Source organism: Ambystoma mexicanum, chromosome 6q, assembly GCF_040938575.1.
Source record: "Ambystoma mexicanum isolate Mex_15411 chromosome 6q, UKY_AmexF1_1, whole genome shotgun sequence".
In the NCBI taxonomy this organism is placed as follows: Eukaryota; Metazoa; Chordata; class Amphibia; order Caudata; family Ambystomatidae; genus Ambystoma; species Ambystoma mexicanum.
The window spans coordinates 1,037,054,834-1,037,077,102 of NC_090937.1; the positions used below are offsets into that span (position 1 = coordinate 1,037,054,834).

The 22,269-nt window shown below is 48.4% G+C and overlaps 1 protein-coding gene across 2 annotated transcripts in view; it reads left to right on the forward strand.

The window, feature by feature from the left end:
• The window catches only part of MTUS1 (microtubule associated scaffold protein 1), a 1,716,559-nt gene that overhangs the window by 278,640 nt on the left and 1,415,650 nt on the right, over positions 1–22,269 (forward strand). The window contains exon 1 of one of the 2 annotated variants that reach the window (XM_069631568.1): positions 10,520–10,895. The exons of the other annotated variant lie outside the window; for it this stretch is intronic. The gene's annotated coding sequence lies outside the window, so the exon portion shown is untranslated. Of the gene's footprint in view, positions 1–10,519; positions 10,896–22,269 lie in introns of those variants that run through there. 2 annotated transcript variants of the gene reach the window in all.

Sequence of the window (22,269 nt, forward strand, 5' to 3'; positions counted from 1 at the left end):
CCATTCTCGGTGGGTAGTTTGAAAGGGATGGGATTTGCTCTCTAAACCTCACCACCTAATCATTCTTGGCTCCACCCCTTCAATAGAGAAGCAAGATTGAGACTGATGGTACATTTTTGGCAACGCACGTGGTGTAAAGAGGATCAGAGAATAATGGTGCTCCTAAAGGATGTGTGGTGCATGTGCCATCACCCGCAATAGAAAGATAGAATATTTTTGTTAGGTGCACCTGTATTTCAGTGCAATACAAAATTATGAATTGCTGTATAATTCGATTACCTGATACTATATTAAAGTGTGCATTTTCTTTATAGAATAGGGTCCGTTTAGTTTAGGCCACCCTACGGCATATTGTATCCTATCTGCGCCTACAGATAGCACTACTTGCCCCAAATAGCCGCAGACGCAATGGGTTGAATGTGGTGGTTTAGCTAGATTACTTCTAGTAGACTTGATGATGTAACTAACTTCTTTGGTGCTAATACATCACTCTTCGTAGCTAGTTTATAGGTGGTGTTTATTAGAGCAGATGGCACGAGTATTCACCATAAAGTGTGCCATTTTTGCTAATGCTCTCCAGCCTTGTCTATACAAATTAGAGCTTGTGCACATTCACAGATAGTTACCTAAAATGTAATAACTTTTCGGCATGTCCTATCCACAAGCTGACATTGTTTCCGCTGTTGACTGTGGTCACTTGTCCGTCATAAAAAAGAATATCGGAACATGCAGGGTTAATGCATTATAGCCCGCGTGCACCGCGGCTGCCTTGTCTGGCATCGCCTGCGGTTTGAAATGTCTTTGTTTACGGATGTTAATCCCGTCGTTATTAATAAATCAGGAAGGCCTCCAAATGTATCTTTAATGCATTCCGTCCAGTGCATTTTCTAATACATTTTCTCACCAACAAACCGGCTTTTCTCCTGTGCCCGGATGCTTGAAAGCTCCGTGAAGGCTTTATTGTTAGTGCAGAGGTCTCAAATTGCCTCTTGTGGGGGTGTGAGTGGTCGTTTTTTTCTCAACAGCTCGAGTATCGCCTCGCTTTGCATTCTGGTACTTGCAGTTTTACTTTACCCACTGTAAGCAGAGCTCCCAATGTGTCCCATGCCAAGCATTGGTATTTCACCCGGTCTTGTTTTTATATTTTGCATTTCAATTTAGCCATTACAAAGGAGGGATTATACGTCTCGAAGCAGTGCAAAGAGAAAACGGAATTGAATTACTAGCCCTGTTATAGCTTTAAAAGCTTTTCACACCACAACATATCACATTACATTATAAAATATTAAAAGAAAATGTTCACAAAGATGAAAAAAAAGACAAAAAATGAACTATAAATATAATTTCATATAAGACAATCATGGTATCTCAGATGTTCACATTTCATCATTTCCAATGTCAATATTCACGAATTTAAATTCAATTCATTTCAGGAACCAAGCATGAACGTAAACATGTTTAAAAGGCTTGAATATTGAGAGTGATATTTCATCCTAGAATTTAATTTGTGCAATCGTTAGTACAGGCTTTGATCCCGCCAAACATGATCCCCCAGAACATTGTGGTCGCCAATATATCACCTCAGTACACAAAACGACGTTCACATATTATGGAGAATCGGACATTGGGTGAGGGATATGTCTTGTTGTCTCCACTACACATTTGTCCAAACATAGGCAGCAAAACCGAGTTTATGGGAGCTTGGACAAAGATAGCGCCAGAACAGCCAAGCAAGGCAATTGATTAAATCACACCAGCATGGCGTCTAGCCTAATCCGAGGGTTAGGAAATGTAAGTAGGTGTGGCTATAATTTACCAATCGGGTACTTCTGTTCCACGCATTACTGTATTGATTTATAACATTGTAGCATCTCGATGTTATGATAGAAGTCCTAGATGTTCGCTTTTGTAAACAAGTCGCTTGTTTAAATGAGGGAGATCTGCTTCCCAGTCCATGTTCCACCCAATGTCATCAGTGAAGGAGATGCATCTCTCCCTAAATCTACTTGCCACTTTGCTGCCCCATGACTCCTTTCTTTTCCTGATGGGGACCTAGCTACTAGAAGCAACTGTGAGGAATTCGACCATCCGGAGGGTGAGTGTGCGCTCGTCTGTTTTAATTAAAACAAAAAAAAAAAGAGAAAATAGTTTATAGGGAATTGTCCCGTGTACTATGGGTGGACACAGTCTACTTGTGCCCCCCCCCCCCCACCCCCCCCCCCCCCGGTCAGATTTAGTTGGGATATGACAGCCAAGAGTACAAATGCCTTCTCAGAAGGGGAGGGCAAAATCTTCCTCCTGCCGTGTTCAGCCTAATTAACTATCAAAGGTTCCATGGATCGGTCCTGTCCTTTTGGTGAGCCCTGCCGAATGGCGTCAGTGATTAATATGATATGATATATGATTAACATAATTAGCATACGAAAAGAGTATAAATAAAACAGGCCCACCTCGGGGCCTGGCTGCAGAGGCTAACAAAGGAGACGGCAAACCCCAAAAGCTTTTTATATGCATGTGTGTCAACCTGAAGCCAGCTCCCGCCTCTCAATATCAAGGACAGTGAACTGTCATGTCTGGGATAGCTGTTTACAGTAGTCCTCCCCATAGGGAGACCCCATTCAGAAGGTATGATTGATGTGGTTTGCAGAAGGCAGAAAGTCTGGTCACACCGCAGCTTCGAGGCAGACCTGCCGCTTTAATCAGGAACCACATAGAGATTATTTAACTAGGGAAGATCCTTTGATCAACAACAGGCAGGAAGAAGGGTGGGACTTAGTATTACATGTTTTCACCCCTTTACCTTTTCTGTTGCAAAGCACTCTGGTTATGACCTCTTGCATACAGGAGATTGTTGGTGGTGACGCAGGATTGGTTCATTAAGGCAGACTTAATCTACACCAATCACTGTGGCCCATTTGGCTTTAAGAGGGCTGACCCCATCTTTTGGGCAGATCATCTGAAGACTTTGCAAGGAGTAACAGGAAGAACTCAGCATTGGACCCTGGCTGAATGTACAGTCTTCTTTAGATCTTCTGCAAGTGAAGGAAGGGCAGGACCTCCAAGATGGAAGCAAGATCCCTCCCCTAAACATCTCCCAGGGAACAGAGGGAGATACTAAATCCAGAGGACCTTCCAGCAGCTCCAGAACAGAGTGCCCTGCTAGGCTCTGCAGCAAGCTTCCTAGTTGGTAAGTGCCAGAGAGTCTCTGAACCAAACCAATGACAGGGCAGCTGCCTGCAAAACTCTCCTCAGCTTTGGGACGTCTGCCTTAAAGGACGACACAAGCCTTGTGAAGAAGCTAGGAGGAGTGCATTGACAAGCATCTACCTGCGTCCCCCTTAAAGGGATAGTTCACTCTAAAATTGTATTGACTCAAAAGATGGGCCATGATCACAAATATATATATATAAAAAATATTTTTGAAGAAAGTTCGAGTCAGAGGAACCCGGGAAACTTGGAAAGAAAACCACGGCAATTATAAATTCAACCGCGTTGTATTTATGACTGCAGATGGGCTCCCCTGCCCCGGGGGAGCCCAGGGGAGACTCAAAGCTGAAGCCACTGCAATGATAAATGCAATGTTGTTGTATTTATAATTGCTGTGCCCTTGCTGGTAAGCAAGTCCAGGCAATTATGAATACTTCGCCTGCATCCGGCAGAGTTTTCATAATTGCAGCAACTTTCTTTTCTAGTTTCTCGGATGGGAAACTAGAAAAGAAAGCGGCAGCAATTATGAAAATTCCACCGGCAGCAGGCAAAGTATTTATAATTGCTCTGCCTTTCATTTTACATTTTCTGGGCTTGGGGGGGCACCGAAAACGTAAAATGAAAGTGAAGACAGCCTCCTCTCCATGTTCACCTCTGCTCTGGCTGCAGTAAGCAAATGCTCCCACTACGGGGCTTTTGCTGCTTGATTAGTGCTGCCAGGGCAGAGCTTCACATGAACAGAGGGGTGTGCTTGAAATGACAAAATGGATGCTCCCATGTAAACACTTTGAGCCTCTTTTGCTCAAAAGTTTACATAGGAACGTTATATAAAAATATGTTTATATGTTTTTGATTATTGCCCATCTTTTAATACAAAAATTATTTTGAGTGCACTATTCCTTTAAAGGTCATTTTTGAGCCACTCGAGCTGCAACAGACTGCACTCCTGACTGTTTTTACGCCGCAGTCGCTAAAGCCGTCCGTGACGCCTCGACCACTGCTTCAGAACCGTCGATCAGCACAGAGACCATTCCTGACCCTGAGCCGCCGTGTAGCCTTTGCTCGCCAAACTGCCTACCGTCTTGAACTCTGTTGCAAAAGCTGCAAGCCGCCTTGAAACCAACTGCGCTGTCAAGCACCAAGAACTTCGACAAGCACAAGGTACATTGTGGTTCTGTCCCCCTGGTCCTTCTCGGAAGGCCCCTAGTGACATTTTACAACCCATTGCTCCCTTTGTGTTAAAACCAAGTATCCTTGAACTATTGTGATTAATTACTTTAACGACTACCCTCCTGTCATTATCCAGAGTGCATCCCTTTTTCCTTCTTTGAAATGGTCTGTCCTCTGCATTCCTCTACAGGTTGGGTTGTATGTTGTAGTGTGCTAGAACTGTCTGGTGTGATAATTATAAAGTAGATATTTTTATGCAACCTTGACTGGACAGTCCCGTTTATCATTGGGTATTAATTGTATTTTCGCTGTGTTGCAACTAACCAACGATCCACGACCTTGAAAATTGTACAAGGATGTTTATAATTGACTGTTTCCTCCAATCCGTTCAGATCCCTTCTGGTGTACTAGAGGTGTGGGGCTGATTGATGGTTTAGAAACGAATATTCATCCATGATGCCACTGGTGCCCCGGAAGTTGATTTGTCGTAGCAACAAAGCGCTTTAGAGGTATTCGGCAGTACAGATGCATAACAGAGCACTTTTCAGAGGTAACAGAACAGATATACAGTGTGGACAGTATACAAAGGGGCAGGATACAGAGGGGCACAGAGGAGGGCTAGAACTGTACCAGGTGGCGGGGGGCCAGGAGGAGTGAGGAGCGGGTGACATCTAGCGAGTCAGGTAGTGCGAGAGGCGACGTGATGGCCTAGGTGTTGAAAAGGAGAGATTCCTTGAAGTGGATTGGTCAGTTTAACTATCTTAAACCACAGCTTACATCATACAATGTTTAGCATTGTATATAGTGAGATCAGTCCGAGCCACCTAGATACACAGTTTGGTACTCGTAAAATACGTCTTCGTATGGTCCCTTTTAAACGATTGAGCCATATTTTACAAATTCCGTCACAGGATTCAAAGCCTTACAGAATAGCTGGTACTATACTTTCTGTATATATCAGCACAAGGCCATTTATATCTGTTATGGGTTTTAAAAAAGTTTCTAATGGCTCCCAGTTTCCTTTGGGCTTTTAATTTTGATCCACTGTTAGTGATCAGGGATCACAAGTACATATGTTCTGACACTACTTCTATCCTATCTTCAAGCCCCCACTTTACCAACAGGACCTGTTTCTTCGTTCGTTCCAAGCTACATATTACGTGTTTTATGGTAATTCATGGCTAATCCATTTTCAGGTGAGTATTTTAATAGCAGTGTCATCAATTTTACCAGGCCAATCTGAGCGTTGTCGAGCAATATGCCCCAGGCCCCGGGCCTTATGAAATACGGCACGATAAAGGGCCTGGGAGTTTAGGCACGGGGTGGGGGGGAAACGGCGGGAAAGCCGTAGGGAGGGGCGGCCAAATGGCGCCCACAGAACAAAAGGCACAGGAAACCCAGGAAATGACACCTGGGCAAGGTGTGAGGGGTAACAGCAGGGGGCCGGGGGAAGCCCGGCCCCCAGGGGAAGAACAAAAGGTATGGGAAGTATAAGTAACCCCAGGAAAGGGGAGACGGCACAAACCAGGTAAGGAGTTCCCCTCTCCTAGGGCCTGGAAAAGGGGAAAGAAGAAACATTTACTCTTGCGGGTTCATGTTTTCTGGCTTTCTCTTGTTGGTTACAGGTTTCGACTTTGAAGCTGTGGTGTGTTCACCTACCATTACCGGAGCCGCGTGGAGAGGGCCGGCGGGTCAGAGGAGGAGCGGGCTGTGGTGTGGAAAAGCAAGTCGGAAGCCAGAGGTCTGTTGCAAGGACCAGCTGGTGTGCCTAGAAGAAGGTGCTGCAGCAGCGCCGTGCAGCGAAGACCCGGCCGAGCAGTGCGTCCCGCGACGGGTCCAGGGAAGCCGAAGACAGAAGGCAAGACGGAGAAGTTCCAAAGGAGCCCAGGGAGGTAAAACGAAAGCGCTGAGGAAGCCCAGGGAGGCGAAGAGCGCACAGCGATCGACATCGAGTAGGATTAGAACGGTGCAGGAAGGAGGGGCTACCGCGCCTCACTCGAGCCAGGCAGAAAGTTCGATACATTTCCCCGGGCCGTTCCATGGGACACAAGTTAGCATCAACATGGGAGGGGCACGGTCTCTGAACAAAAGCACAACCTTAAAGGAACAGATACGCACAAAAAGCCACGGGAAGGGAGCGCAGCTTTACAGTGCTAAAGGGACAGCTTACGCACGGTAGGCGGAAGGGGAAAGTACTGGAAAGACACGGAAGGAGCAATATTGCCTAAGCTCAACTCGCCGTGAAGGGGCCGGTGAAACAGCAATGGGAAGCAGAAATTGGACTCAATATCGACAGCCCAATCCACAAAAAGCACGGAGACAAGAGCCAAAGAACCGCAGCAGCAGCAGAGCGCAGTGGGGATAAAAGCTCGAACACTCGAGGAACAGCAGGAAGGAAGCGCATAGGGCAGCACCGGCAGTTGGAAAGCATTCAGACAAGAAGAATGGCAGAGGAAAGGGCAAGGAGGGCCCAGGAGTTCAACGAATGGGCAAAGAAGGCAGAGGAGTATGGGGCACAATGGGTGCTGGAAGTAATGCAAAAAGAGGAAAGAGCAAAGGCAATGTCACCTTTGTTGTTTGTGGAGCCTAGCAGCAGCGAAGGGGAGGAAGAAGTGCCCCAAGGACAGAAGAGGAGGAGAGAAGAGACAAGGGCACCCAGGAAGAAAAAGGAGAAAAACAAAGGTACTGTGAAAATTGATGTGGGGAGAAAAATTGTAAAAATGTTAAACTTGTGTCACGGGTACGGGTAAGTCACCCAGAACCAATGGCAGAAGGCGCAATAGGGGACCCACGGGGGAGCAGGGGTGTTCATCAGAAGGAGGGAGCAGCGAGGATGAAGAGAGAGATCACCTAAGGGCTTGGGTAAAGTGGAGAGGTGTCGTAAGCAAGGAGAAGCAGAGGGGGTGGCGGGGCAGGACTAGTAGAAACCCCGGTCCCAGAACCACAGGGGGCACCAATAGTACCAAATCCAGGAGGGATACCACAGGGTGTCAATCTGCAACCGGTAGCACCAATAGGAGCAACACCAGTACCAGGTGCAGGGATCCCACCACAGGGGGTGGCGCCACCAGTGGCACCAATAGTTCCAAATCCCAGAGGGGTACCGCAAGGTTCCAATCCACAACCAGTAGCACCAATAGGAGCAACAGCGGTACCAGTGGCAGGGAACCCACCGCAGGGGGTGGCACCACCAATGGTAGCGGTGGCAGGTACAGCAGACAAGGAAGGGGGACCAGTCATGACGAAGTACGGCAGGCCAACAATAGGGAAGGATGCGCAGGGCAGGTCAATGAAGGCAATTGCTTGGTATATAAATGACAAAGTAAAGGGAAGAAATATGGAGAAAATAATTAATTGACATTTATACACTACTAGATTGCCAAAAAAGAGGGATGAATGTGGCATTAGAGGACATAAAGGAAGATGAGAAAGGCCTACTGAGGAGGGGAGCAGTAGTAAGAAGTTTTGACAACTGGATGGCAGCCTTCCAGATAATGTCCACAGTTATATTGCAGAAATTCCCTGAGGATGGGGTGGCATTGGTCGCATATCAGCAGAGGGTGCTAAAAGTATACAGGGCATTCGAGGGGGGATGCATGGCAGGAATATGACCACGAGTTCAGAAAAGAGATGGACTGCTTTCCAGATATGGGATGGGACGAAGAGAATTTTAACTTCTACATATTTAATGTATTGAAAGAAAAATGGGAAACCAAGGAGAGGAACTCGGGAGGGCAGCAGAGGAGGCAGTATTGGCAGAACGACTACAGATCGGCTTATAAATACAATAACCGAAGATGTGAAAATAATTGACAGATATAGGGAGCAAAGCTTTCGGAGCAGGCAGTATGGATCACAGAGAGGGTGGCAGAGCAGCTTGCCACCAACCACGCAGGGAGGCGGCAGCGAAACAGCGGGGCAGGGCGGGCAGAGCCAGGGCAATGTCGAAATTTTGAAAAAGAGGTACCATGCAGCTGGGGCTGGAAGTGCATGTTCTGTCACAAGTGCAAGAAATGTAAAGGGGACCATAGCACATCCAAATGCACAAGGGCGACAGGACACGGCAACAGAAGCAAAGAAAAGCGGAAGAAGGGCCGGCACAGGAAGGGGGCCACACCGGTCAAAATTGAGAAAATGGAAGAGTGGCTCCAATTATTCCCAGACCAAGAAGCTGCGCAAGTGATCAGACAAGGTTTTCAGGAAGGTTATAACATTCCATTTACAGGGCAAGGATCACAGAATATCCCCAAAAACCTAAAATCTGCTATGGAGAACAAGGAAATAGTGACCAAAAAAATCCAGAAAGAGGTAGAACTGGGTAGGATAGGGGGCCTTTTTTCCGTTTTGCCATTTAGAGAATTCATATGCTCACCACTGGGACTAGTACCAAAGAAGAAGGGAGAATACACATGGATGGCAAAGGCGGACATTAAGTCAGCCTTCAGGCTGTTGCCAGTCAACGGCAAATCGGAGATGGTTATGTATGCAGTGGGAGGGGGAATATTTCATAGACCAATGTCTGCCAATGGGCTGCGCCATCTCATGTGCATACTTCGAGAGGGTAAACTCATTCCTGCAATGGGCAGTCACAAAAGAGATGGGGGAGGCCAAGATTGTGCATTACCTGGACGGTTTTTTGTTCGTAGGGCCCAAAGGATCAAAACTATGCAAAGCAACGCTAGACAAATTTGTAGAGATAACAAGTGAGTGGGATTTTCCACTGGCAGGGGAAAAAACAATGGGTCCAACACAGGTTATCCAATTCCTAGGGATAGAAATTGACTCAAGGCAGGGGGTATGCCGGATCCCTGAGGACAAGGTAGCAGACCTGCTGGAAACAATAGAGCTAAAAGGGAGGAACAAGGCTACAGTGAGAGAGAACTGCAAGCACTAGCAGGGAAACTAAACTTTGCGGGAAGGATCATACCACAAGGGAAAGTGTTTCAAAGAAGCATTGAGCTGAGAACAAGAGGGGCCAGGATGGGGCACCACAGAGTCTGGCTAGGAGGAGGAATTAAGAGAGACATAGACATTTGGGCAGAATTCCTGAGGTTTTTCAATGGGTCGGTCATCTGGCGCTCACCTATAAAAGATGAAAGAAAAAGGGTGTTGTTCACTGATGCGGCAGGTTTTGGTTTTGGCGCAATACTAGGGAAAAGGTGGTGCGCAGAAAAATGGCCTAAAGCATGGCAGGAGGCAGAATGGACAAAGAACATAACACTGCTGGAACTCTTTCCAATTTGGGTACGATTGTGTGCTTGGGGGATGAAGAGCTAAAAAACAAGGAGATGGCAGTATGGTCGGATAATATGGCAGTAGTGCACGTGTTAAATAAAGGTAGCACTTCCTGTCCAATAGCATTGGAATTGATGAGAGCCATCACACTGGAATGCCTAAAAATGAATGCATGCATGCATAAGGGCGGGACACATCGCTGGTGAAGCAAATATGGTAGCTAACGGGAGCAAGGGGAGCCCACACTACTCAACCTATTATATCTTTAACCAGCATATTCAAGTGCTCATTTCCCCATTCAGGTGAGAACTTTATTATCCTGCGCAACGCCTCAGATCAGCTGTGTACACATTAGAAAGCGAGGGGCCAAGTACAAACCCTTGCTTTAATCCGTATTCATTTCAATCAGTTTGGCAAATGTACCCACTCCATCCAACAGACTTGCAACAATGCGAGTGGCATGGGATGGGACACCGTGAGAGTTTGGTTCTACAATGCAGGAACGTGAACCAAGACCCGAGCGCTCGCTGATGCACCTCGCCCCAGACCAACGTGAGAGCTCTTATGGTGATGATCTGGTGGTGCCAGACCCAGTGGTCCTTGAATGGCCTGCGAAATGGAGATGCTCTTCAGGCGCAGTGCCGTATCTCTCTCTTTCTTTCTTTCTTTCTTTCTTTCTTTCTTTCTTTCTTTCTTTCTTTCTTTCTTTCGGTCTGGCGGCGTTATGCTGCTTTCTCTTTTCCTCTCGCAGTAACCTTTTGGAAACCATTTAACAATTTTTGCACTTGATGGTTTCTTAAACCGCAGGCTGATCAGGTTCTCCGGAGTAATTGCTAGGCAACATGGAATGCTGATTCAGGCAGTGATTCAGGCAGAGGGCCCGCCCACCGTCCCGCAGTCGGGCCATGCAGCTCCCAGCCCTGCTGCTCTGTGGACCTTGGACTGCCCCACGAGAGCGCCGCTCTGACTCGAAGAAGAAGGCACTTTGCAGCAGCGGCGTGTGATTGCAAAAGCTGCCCCGGGTCCGGGCTAGGGTCGCTGCAGTCTGCGTGTCGGGGAGCGAGGAGAGGATCGCTTATTACTGCTGCATGGCAGAGCTGGCTTTTTTTTAAACGGCGGGTCTCCTGGGAGGACTCCTTTTACAGTCTTCTGGTTTTTATTTTGTAATGCTACAGTCGTACTCCCGTGGTTTGCAGTGTATTTGTCTGCGCTGATGTGGGCAGGGATCGTTACCGCAGACTTCACGTTGAAGCCGTGTGTTTGACCCTCGTGTACACGCTACGGTAAGTGGGCAATTACAGCATCTGCTGATCTCTAGCCGTGCTGGTTACACCTTGTAATGTTCCGCATTGCACCCTAAAGTCAAATCTTTAATGCAAAATGCCTGGGCTGGCAGCGTCTCACCTGCAGAGGTCTACACATTCCTTGCCCACGGCAGGCTTCTCACCTATCCATGTGTTGGGCACCCCACAATCCCAGCAGCCTCCGGGTTTACCCTCTGCAATGCACATTTCACGGGTCAGTTTCAATTTGTAAACTTGACAATAGCCGAGACTGACTTCCACACTTGCACATGAGGGGAAACGGCACAACTTGCACAGTGATGTCGTGACATGTTTTTCTGACTATTCTCGCCTGAACTTGAGGTGGTTAGCATATTGTCTTTCATAATGTTAATGTCATGTGGAAAATAACACTATTTTAAATGTTTAATGCATGCATTCCATATCTGTTTGTTTTTGGTAATGCACGTTTTACTAACACACCACCGCACCCCTGCAGCATGTTTTTCCCCCACGCCGTTTAATCTCTTTGGGTCTGAATAACTAAAGAATGTTGTGTGTTTACCCTTTGTGCGATCGTAAGCCTCGTTGTCCCTTGGCACCTGGAGCTGGCAGTGGCTTGAGTAGGCGCGGATGAATGGGGTCACCGAAATTGTCCCGTCAAGAGTTGTCTGTGTGTGGTCCGATTCGCTTTTCCCTGTTTATTTTTGTTCCATGGGACCTTTGACATGGGTGCACTGTACTACACGAACAGGAGTGGTGTCCGTCCTTGAAGATGTGCCGTTACTGTTGTGAATTCACTGTTATTGATTTTCAGACGTTTCAATTTGGCAGAACGTTCCACTCTAAAGTTATGAAATGGACGTGTGGTCCTGCCAAGACGCACGACGCGTTGCCAAGTTTTTTTTTATTGGCTTGTTGTTTGATTATTTCCAGAAATGTAGTACTTCGAGTACTCTTTCTGCTTGTAATATTTGTTATTTTTCTTCTTGTTAACACTGTTTATTCTCTTTTAGATAATCTCACGAAATCTAGCTTTTGATTTGGGGCCTCAATTTACGGGGGAGTCAGTTGCCTGTCTGAACTGGATTTAGAGATTCATTCACGTTGTGGTTGGGGATAGCAGTACAGTTTAACAAAAAAAGACCATCTCTTCATTAACTAGTTAAATATGAGTACACGGGTTTTGGAATTATGTCTCTTCAGAAGATGCAGGTATGATAGTTTAGTGTTCGCTTTTTAACAACTCTCAAAACTACTGGGGGTTTTCTTTGAAAAATGGGACAGTCGTTTAATTCTTTTTTTAAAAAAAAAATGACTTCCTTTTCTAATTTATGAATGTCGACTGGGGTTCAGTGCATGCTTTGCAAAAGTGAATGCCCAAAGTTATGAAAGTTTCTATTCACACATCTGCTTGGCTCTGGTTCTACTAAAGCAATCTCCACGTTGTTACTTCTCGCTCCGTTTTGAAAGGCCTGTTATTACTAAAATTGTCTCTTTCCTGATGTGTGCTATGCCTACTCTGGTCTCCAGTGCTGCCTTCAGGCCTTTAGTATAATCTTGCATTCCCTTCATTTCCTGCCTGTTGCTGGTTTTAATTGAGCTTTCTACGGAGCGGTTCTGAAACCGACGAGTGTTATGTTTGATCTGTAAAGTTGCATTTCACGGGTGCCTGGAGACCTACAACCTCTCCAGACCCTGCTTGTAAGTGAAGCGCACTCTCGCTTTCAGAAACACTGCTTGGCTGTAATAAGCACGTGTACTCTGGATGTTGTAACTTGTATCGTCTATAAAGTATGGTTTGATGTATTGCATTAAATAAAACGGAGCACCAAATAGGTACACTACCTTTCATGGGTTCAAATCGTATGGTTTTGTAGGCACCAGGAAATTGTTGATGACTTTGGGTTTTTGGTCTTCAGCTTCATGTTAACACGCTGTTGATTAAAATTCATGAATTGTGAACTTTTACAATTACAAAATTGCGAGAGATATTTGCGATTCGGGTGCCTGTTCTCAGACTGCCCTCATCCCCTATCTGGCATACCTGCATCGCACACTGACAAAGTCGGTTTCCAGGTGTCTGGGAACCAATTTAAACTGAGGTGTGATGGGTGCTAATAAGGTTGGCAGGGCATAGCCAGCAGAGATGAGACAAACACCCAGCAACGCTGGCATGAGCCTTTTCTGGTGTTGGTGTTTATCTGGCACAGGAATTCAATGTGCCTGGTGGGTAAAACTGGCACGTTGAAACTCAATACTACAGTTTTCAGCGTAGAATCTAGAAACCAACATGGCAATGTGCTTAGCTGGGTATAAACTAAGGTGATGCTTTTGAATGGCATTGATAATATGTAATTAACTGGGGTGGTATGAAACTGGCTTGGCATTGTGGAGCATGGCATGACAAACTTTATACACGAGGCATCAGCCTAACATTGACATATTTGAATCTGCAGTGATTTTTTAAAAACTGTTTAATTAGGCATCACTTCTGGCATGTTAAGACATTGAGCAACCTATTTTTAGCACCACCCTAGCATGTGATCAACACCCACAATCTGAATTATTTGAGAAACTCAATTTTGCGGGAACTTGGCATTGAATGGCAGCACCCTTGTATGTAATTGTGCACATAAATAAAACATTTGCCTTAAATGTCTCTAGGACAATATCTAAAGCTGGTTTATTTTCTATTGGCAAATAACTTCTTTTATGCCCTCCTGGGAAAGAGACTGGGCTGCCTCATGCTGGCCTGACCCCGCCTCGGTCTGTGGACAAGACCTTCCCTTGTCCTGGATCAGACTGTCCGTCCATTCTGGGATTCTTGACCTGCACGAGGACTTGCAGACTGGAGCCCCTTGCTCAGAGTGGCTCCTCATTCTGGATCACACCATCATTTCTTACTCGTGCCTTTTTAAAAAAAAAAATTCAAAGAAGACTGTGGTAGTTCTGGAGTATTTTAGCGAGCAAGGTTCATGAAGTAAGGAGTCTCAATCCTCAAACGATGCGCATACACTTTATTTGAAGATATTAGATTGAACAGCCAATGCTTCTATCTCTCCCCCAACTCCTTTCTCCAACCGCTTCACCCCGAACACTCCTACACTCCACCTTCTACATTCCATGTTAAGTTCCTTATTACATACAATACATAGCATACTACAGTTTATTAAGAAACTACCATGCAAACACACAGGTGTAGCATCGGATTTCCTAGTGATGCTTTGCCTGCACCACCCCTCGTGCACTCTAACTACACCAAACACTTCTCTAATCTTTTCGAAACTGTGACCCACTCCCCGTTGGTCTCCTTGCCCATCTGTCCTTCACTTCCTGCCGACTGTATGGTCATGTGCTTGAAGTCCATTGAGTGTCCAACTCGAAAGTCCAATGTGTACTTAACAGAGGGTAGGGACTACCCAAGCAGGCCGGTTCACTTTGGTGCTAAGGCAAAGTTAGCGTGGGCTGACATGGCTGTTCTACCCCATTATGAATGGCTGGGTAGCTGCTCCTCAGTTCAGCCCCTGAGCCCCACCCCCAGGAGTGGCAACATTTGATATTTTCGTACAAACCAAGGGTCCTTCAAGGAGCTTTATCTTCAGCATAGGTGCTGCAGAGATATTTTGTAACTCCTGGGGTATTGCATAAATAGGGGAGATACTTTAAAGGAGTGGAGGGGCCAGGGAGTGCTCCTTATCCACCAACGACCGTGGGTCTCTGTGGTGAGGAGTACCGGTTCCGTCTGGTATCTCCATCGCCTCCTCTGGGTTCACCAGCCCAATCTCTCTTGAGAAATGGCTTTGTTTCTTCATTCCAGGTCAACGGATAACCAGTTGAGGTCCTGTGTGTCCTGATTTGTGCAGGTTCTTCTGCAAGTCCTGTATAATATGATCACAAAAGGCTTTTGTGGTTCACCTATAGAGTTATTAATAACAACTACATCTTACCTATTATTCCTAGTTTTATCCACCTTTATTATAATATGATTCTCTAACACCTACAGGAAGAGGCCTTCAGATACAGCTCCGCCAGCTCATTTAACAGTCCTGCGTCTCCCGGATGGTATTAACATACTACCAGCCGCAGCTTCAGTGATGTGATCCAAATATGTTTGTTTCCTGTATTGCCAGTATTTTAATCAGGAACACAATTTAGGGATGTGCACGCATGTTACTAGCCGAGGAAACGTGCTCCTATTCACTGTGGCCCTCGCCACATAAGTATTCAAATAGTTTAGAACTTTCTAAAAATCCTATGACTTAGAAAACGATTGTAAAATGCACCATTTCAACCCATTGGTGCATTATAAAGAACGTTTTCTTGGATTTAGAAACCCCCTCTCCCCCACCTCATTCACCTGGCAGGGGAGAAGCACAGAGATTTGTGGAAGTGGGCACCAAATTAAGGACACATTTACAACCCAACAGTATAACGATTCACCAGCCATCACTAATAAAAAAAAAAAAGTGATGTCGGTTGCTTACTGTATCTGCCATGTTATGCAAAAAGTCCCCCGCACGAGTTTTAAGTGCACTATGTGGAACAGTGGTGTTTTTTACACTTTTATTTTTAAACTGTCTTTCATTGTATTAGAAGCATAAGGCACTCCTACCTGATGGTCTCTCGTTCTCAGCTAGTATTTTGCATGTTTTTGACTTGCTAGGAATTATTCTTGCCTTTGCTGTCATTTAGTCCATATGCTGTCGTGCGCAGAACTGTCTAGGTGTTTTACCGTAGCATTTTTGCAAATACGAGAATTTCAGGACACCCGAGATTCAACTGTTTGTCCGTCCTGATGAAGGCCAACCACTTGCCAGCCATTCTAAAGAGTCTATGAATTTGGCCGAAACACAGTAGTGTCGACTACCTATTTTCTGTATATAGTGTACAATTTTCAACACTGGGTGTTATTTCGTGTACCTCACGCACATGTTATTTGTATGTTAAAATCCCCTGGTTGTATAAGGGATTATACATGTTTTTCTGCATTTAATTCCAACCAACACAGCTGCTCCAACAACTTATGTATTGTATAAAAAATGTTTGTTATTAATGTGTGTCCTACTCTACCAAATTAATTGCAAAATCACATTTTATGCATTAAAATCTCAGGGACAAAGCATGGTCTTTGCACCCACACTGTAACTAAGCGAAATATCTGTTTCTTAAGGTCAATGTGATGTATGTGTGGGTTTATCCGTCACCCTGATCATTTGTTCATATAGTTAACTGGATGGGCCAGGAACACGTAGCTCCTTCCTTTTCATATGCTACGTAGATGTGAGACTTTGCAGCAGAGTTACGTAGTCCTTTCCCTCTGTCCTCCATAACTTCTCTTCTCCTCCCTAGGTCTTTCTCCTCATCAGTTAATTATGATTTCTCAGTTAAAGGAACACTTGCAGTTTCCTCTTGACTATAGTGCATATTGATATTTTCTTCGCAGGATTTCTTGGAAGAGATGTTATTGATATGTTCTCTTGGGAGTCCTCACTGGATCGGGAATCCTTGTCCCTAAAGGCAGAGTCTCTCCCGATGAGGTCCCACGTGCCTCTATCCCTAGGGAGGGTATTGCGAGGCACGCTCCCCTCCCTAGCCTCATAGGGGAGTTCCCTCTGGGGGAGAAGGGGCAAATTCCCTTGATTCATCACATAACGCATTGTTGTTTTTTGGAATAATAACCAAGCACCAATCGCATATCTTGGTGCCAGTGGTAGCTTGTGCATCATCAGTGTGCTCCAAGTCATAGACGCAGTGGGGCCTCTTGCTCTTGAGCCTACGCATGCACTGGGTCCACTGAAATGTCTAATCCTTTAATTTCCATTTCCTTGATCTCACCTATTACATGCTTACAAAATGTGTTCACATTAGGTAAGGCACAACCACCACATGTGTAATGTGATTGTGTCATTGGTAACCTCTTGTAGTACAGAGTTGGAAGGGAGCAGTTTCCAAAGATTGCTTACAAAAGAGAGACGTTACGGAGGGTTCGCCCAGTCATGGGTGCCCCCTGCAAGATTTCTCTTTTTCTCTCCACTCCCTTCACGGTGTCATTTTCGGAGGGTGTCCCTCGCTATGTGGGTCCACATCCCTCTGCAAACACACTCTCCCACCCTGTTGGCTGAAGTGCAGCATACTGTGCGTAAATCTATGTGCAGCTTGTTTGTCATGCTTCAGCCCTACAAGACTTCCCAGTCCATGGTCGGGTGACATGCATTGCTGCTGGGAGAAAATCCAGATGAAGCAGAAGAGTAAGGGTGTTTTTCAGTAAATGGCACAGAACCCCACAGGAAATAGTGGTGCAGCTGTGGAAAACCTAGGTGTGCCTATGCAGCAGAGAAGACTAGGCTCACTGTAGGCGCATGGAACAAGTCAAGGCAACTGTGAGAGGCTTAGAAACAGCAAGTATAGTTGAAGGATATCTTGATGAACTATTATGTGAGGAAGATCAGACCCAATAATGGGGTGAATGTGACGCATGCAACCAAGCTTAGACTTCTGAGTTCATTGAATTATGAAGGCATGAGAAGGACCAACTGGGCATAAGACCACAGCACAGGGCAACATTGTTCTAGGACAAATCCTCATACTGCAGTTGGGAGCATAAGGAGTAATACCTGATGCCGGAATTGGCATCATTCAAAAAGACCCATGAGAAAGGGAACTTGGAAACGAACACTACATGCTGGATCTTGAAAAGAAAGTTACTAGCGCTAAATGTGAAACGGATCACTTTTGTAACCTAAGATTGATTTTTATGTTTAGACCATAGACCACTTGGATAAAATTACATTTTCGAACTGATGGATTGCCACAGTTGGTTGTACTGCGGCAGTATCCACTCCAGCATTTTACAGTAGCACTAACGTACATATTGCCATAGTATGTTAGTTTTACTGCGTCTGTGTCCACTGCAACATTTTAGAGTGTCTAGGGATATGTAGTAGTTTAAATAGTTTTTTTCCTAATGCCACCATTATCCGTGCTGCCCTTGCTAGAATTAGTCACTTCTCTGCTGCTGCCGGGTACTTCCACCCAGTGTCTTTTAGTCTCTGGGGAGATGATCTGTTGTTGTTTCAGGGCCACGCCTTTCCCTCTCCCGAAAATGCTGGTGTGCTTTGACGATTGTGTGGGGCTTGGCGAGGGCGCAGCAGCAGTTTGGGAAGCCTCCACCCCTATGTTCGCCGCACTGACCTCGCTGTAATTAGTCACTTCTCTGTCACAGCCGGGTCATCCCCCCCCCCCCCCCGTGTCCCAGAGTCTCTGGGGAGATAATCGTTTCTCGTTTCAGGGACGCGGCTTTCCCTCTCCCGAGACTGCTGGTGCACTTTTGGTGAGTATGTGTGGCTTACCGAGGGGACAGCCGCTTACCTTCTTCTGCCGGGCAGCCTGTGGCGTCTTGGCAGGTATCCGCTCTGGTTGTGTCCTTCACCGGCTCATTCTGCTGACAGAGCGGTGGGGCGGCGTGGACTGGGCTAATTCGCTCTTTCAATTTGCAAAGAATCATCAGGCTATGTTTCTGTGAGAGTTGCAGGGTCCCATCCCGTTATGTTGCTGTCCTTTATCGGGGTCTCCGTCCATCACCACATGTTTAGTCTTGGCTTTCTCCCCTTTCAATCTCCCGTGGTCTGGCGGGGAGCCGGGGCACTCACCGGGACTCCGCTACTGTGTTGGGATCCGCGGGGCCCGGCAAGTCCGCCGCTGGGCTCCCGTGCCTTCTCAGCACTACGTAGCCCTTCCCGAGAGCACAGCTAGGACCCGGGCTGCACGATGCGGGGGGGGGGGGCGGGAGACTGGCACTGCATCCTCCGCCTCTGCTCATCGTGCTTCCTTACAAGTTCTTCTCTTCACCAGCGCCGTGGGATAAGTTGGTGCACGTCGCGCTTCGGTTGCGACTACTAGTTGCTGCTCCCGTCTTGGGCTGCGCCCTCTCCGCACCTGATCTTATGGCCGGTGGCTTGGCGCTCTTCTTCCACGGGTCTTCTCCTCGCGTGATGGGGCAGGGGGTCGATCAGCTCCCCACGGTCTATTCTTCTCGGGTCTTCCCTGCTCTCTGAAGTTTGAGGCCAAATCACAGGCTGATAAGGTTAACGCAGCCGATTCTGGTGTTTTCGTGCCATATGGAAGTCGGAAAACGCTCCTTCTCCAGCATGGGGTCTGGCATGGATTCACATGCTCATGAATATTCCCCGTCGTCAGGCTGGGAATCCTCGGTAAAGAAAAAAACAGTATCAGTTTCGTTTCTGATCTGTCTTTCGTAGTAATAACCAATCACTGGTCTCTGCGTCATACTGACCACAGCCAATGGCTGCCCTCTACCTAAGCACCGCCTCTGGCAGCCATCTTTAGATTTTTACCGCACGTTCATGTGTTGGGATCCTCGTGCTATTGCTCTCGAGCGTTAGTGCTATTTTTTCACATTTTTTCTCAAAAAACTTCGTTTTTTCGGTCAAAAGAGCCTCAAGCTCCACCGACTCTCCATCCGATCAACGGGGACCCGTGTCGGATTCGTCTGCGCCCCTCAAGGGTGAAGATCTCGTCGAGCTACGCTTTTGGAGGACTCCAGAAGTTTCTCAGGCCCGGACATGGCCCAGGAGAAGGGAAGCTCGACGCCCGGAAAGCTGTTCAGGATCTGCCCTGGATGCTAGCTGCAGAACGTCTTTAAGGAGGACGAACACTCCTTTTGTCTCTACTGCTTACATGAGGACAAGACGCACGTGGAGATGGACTGTGCGTTTTGCGGCAATATGTCGGAGCGGACCATGAAGGACCGCCATCAACGTCTCGCCAACTGGCTGGAAGGGAAGAGCCCGTCAGGCGAGAAGAAGAGGAAGAAATCCGAGCGGTCTTCTAAGACCTTTGAGGACGCCCCGGCGACAGGGGTCTAACACAATGCCAAGCACCGCGAGTCCGCTGGCACCGGGAGCGCCGAACGGTCGGGCTCTACGGGCGCCAGGCAGGGCGCACCCTCCCCGGCACCTTCAGCCACGAGCCAACGCTCTGGGTCGGGTAAGAGGAAGGGCGAGCACCCGGCGAAGCTCCTGGAGAGGCCCCGGTCGAGCTCGAAGGCCCCATCGGAGGGCGAGCGAGGCAGTGTCCCCCCCCCCACCCCTCAAGGATAAGGCGGTGAGCACACCTAAGGTGGTGAAGGCCTTAATCCATCCGGCCAAGCCCTCTATCGATACTGTCGCGGCGGCCCTAGCTCAGCCTGTGGAGGCTACACCAGTGGTGGCGACCTCGGGGCTCAGAGTCTCCCTGCCACCTCGGAGGGAGTCCTCTTTTGTGCCCATCGATAGGACCCCCGTGAAACCCCCGGCGGGGAAGAAAAAGAGGGGCAGGGCGTCGTCGTTGATTCGGCCTCAACCTCAGATGAAGAGCTGATTGAGGTCTTAAGCCACGGCCTTGGCATGGAAGAAGACCGGCCCGTCGGGATGGATCCCGACGCAGGTGACGACGGGGCTCCTGATCGCCCGTCGGATTCCCCTCTGCCAGTGCCGCAAGACAACTCGGCGGCCATTTTGTTGGCTATACAGTCCTTATGTTCAGAGATAAGGACGAGACTACCGTTGCCGACGGAGGAACCTCTCCCGTCGGGGGATCCTGAACCGGGACCTTCTGGTGCTCCCCCGCCCAAGAAAAGGAGGATTCACCCTCCACCTCCTTTTCAGCCGTCGCGCCCCGTCCAGCCCTCCTCCCCATCCACCCGAGGGGATGATACGGGGACTGACACGGCAGCGACGGGTACGGACGACGAGGTATACGACGAGGATCTACCATCGTCACCTCCCACCAGGAATTCTCCGCCCGACGAGATTGGATCGTTCCACTCCATGATCGCCAGGGCATCCAAGCTTTTCCAACTCTGCCCTGAGGAGAAGAAAAAGGAAGGATTCCTTTATCAACGGCGCGAGGCCAAAAGGAAGACGGTCCTCGCGGTGCCTCTACTGGACGACATTTGGGATGAGGGCCTCGCCCTCCTCAAGAACCCTTCCACGACGCCGGCTAGAAGAGACCGGTACGAGAAGAAGTACCGGGTCCCGGACGCGGCCCCCCTGTGCCTCCGGGCGCAGCCTACCCCGGACTCCGTCGTCTCCGCGGCGGCCAGGAAGAAAGCGGGGGGGGTGCGGCCTCCACATCGACTTCCCCACCGGACGGCGAGGGAAAGAAATTGGACGCTATGGGACGCAGGGTCATCTCGTCTGCAGCGACGACGATTAAAGCGGCCAACGCCTTGGCTATCGTGGCCCGCTACGACAGGGAGCTATGGTACAAACTGGCTCCCCTGCTGGACTTCCTACCGGACGACAAGAGGGCGGATGCCCTGGAGATCCTACAGGAAGGCGAGGTGGCGTCGGACCACGCCATCACTATTGCGACGGACATCGCCGACACTGGGTTTCGCCAGTTGGGCAACGGCGTGTGCCTTAGGCGGCGTGGATGGCCCAAGGCTACGGACTTCCGTCAAGACGTACAGACCAGAGTCCTGGACATGCCGTTCGATGGGAACAACCTGTTTGGGAAAACAGTGGACGATTCCCTTCAGGCAATTAAAACGGACACTGAGACGGCCCGGGCCCTTGTGGTTCTGCAGCAACGACGGACGCCCTTTCGGAGCAGCGGAGGCAAGGGCGCCTCCAAAGGTTCCGGCGGCGGTTTCTCCACCTACCGTTAAGCGGCCTGCTCGTCGTCTCAGGAGGCCTACAGAGGACGAGGCAAGTCTGGCGGACCCCGCCGTCGTCGCCAAGGAGGTCAAGGCGACAAAGCCTCGTCGAAACAGGATTGAACCGGCCGTGGGGTCGGGCCCCCACCGAAGCACCCCGGTGGGAGGCCGGCTGGCGAGCTTCGTCAGCGTGTGGGAGTCCATCTCCACCGACCGTTGGGTGCTGGACACCTTAGCCCGGGGCCACGCGCTCGAGTTTCAAAGAAGGTGCCCGCGCGTCCCCCCCGTGGCCAGGAAAGAGCTTCACGTCCCTCAGCTTCTCCTGGAGGTAAAGGCGATGCTCAGGAAGGGCGTCATCGAACTCGTCCCATAGAGGCTTCGGGGCTCCGGAGTTTACTCGAGATACTTCCTCGTGAAGAAGAAGACGGGAGGATGGCGCCCCATCCTAGACCTGCGACGTCTGAACAAGTTCATCAAGGCGCAGAAGTTCCGGATGGTCACCCTCCAGCACGTCCTGGGGCAGCTGGAGGAAGGAGACTTCCTGTCGTCGTTGGATTTGGAGGATGCCTACTTCCACATTCCCATCCTAAAGGGGCACCGAAAATTCCTCAGGTTTGTGGTCCAAGGGCGTCACTACCAGTTCAAAGCCCTCCCCTTCGGACTACGGTCGGCACCCAGGGTATTCACCAAGTGCCTTGCACCGGTGGCGGCGCA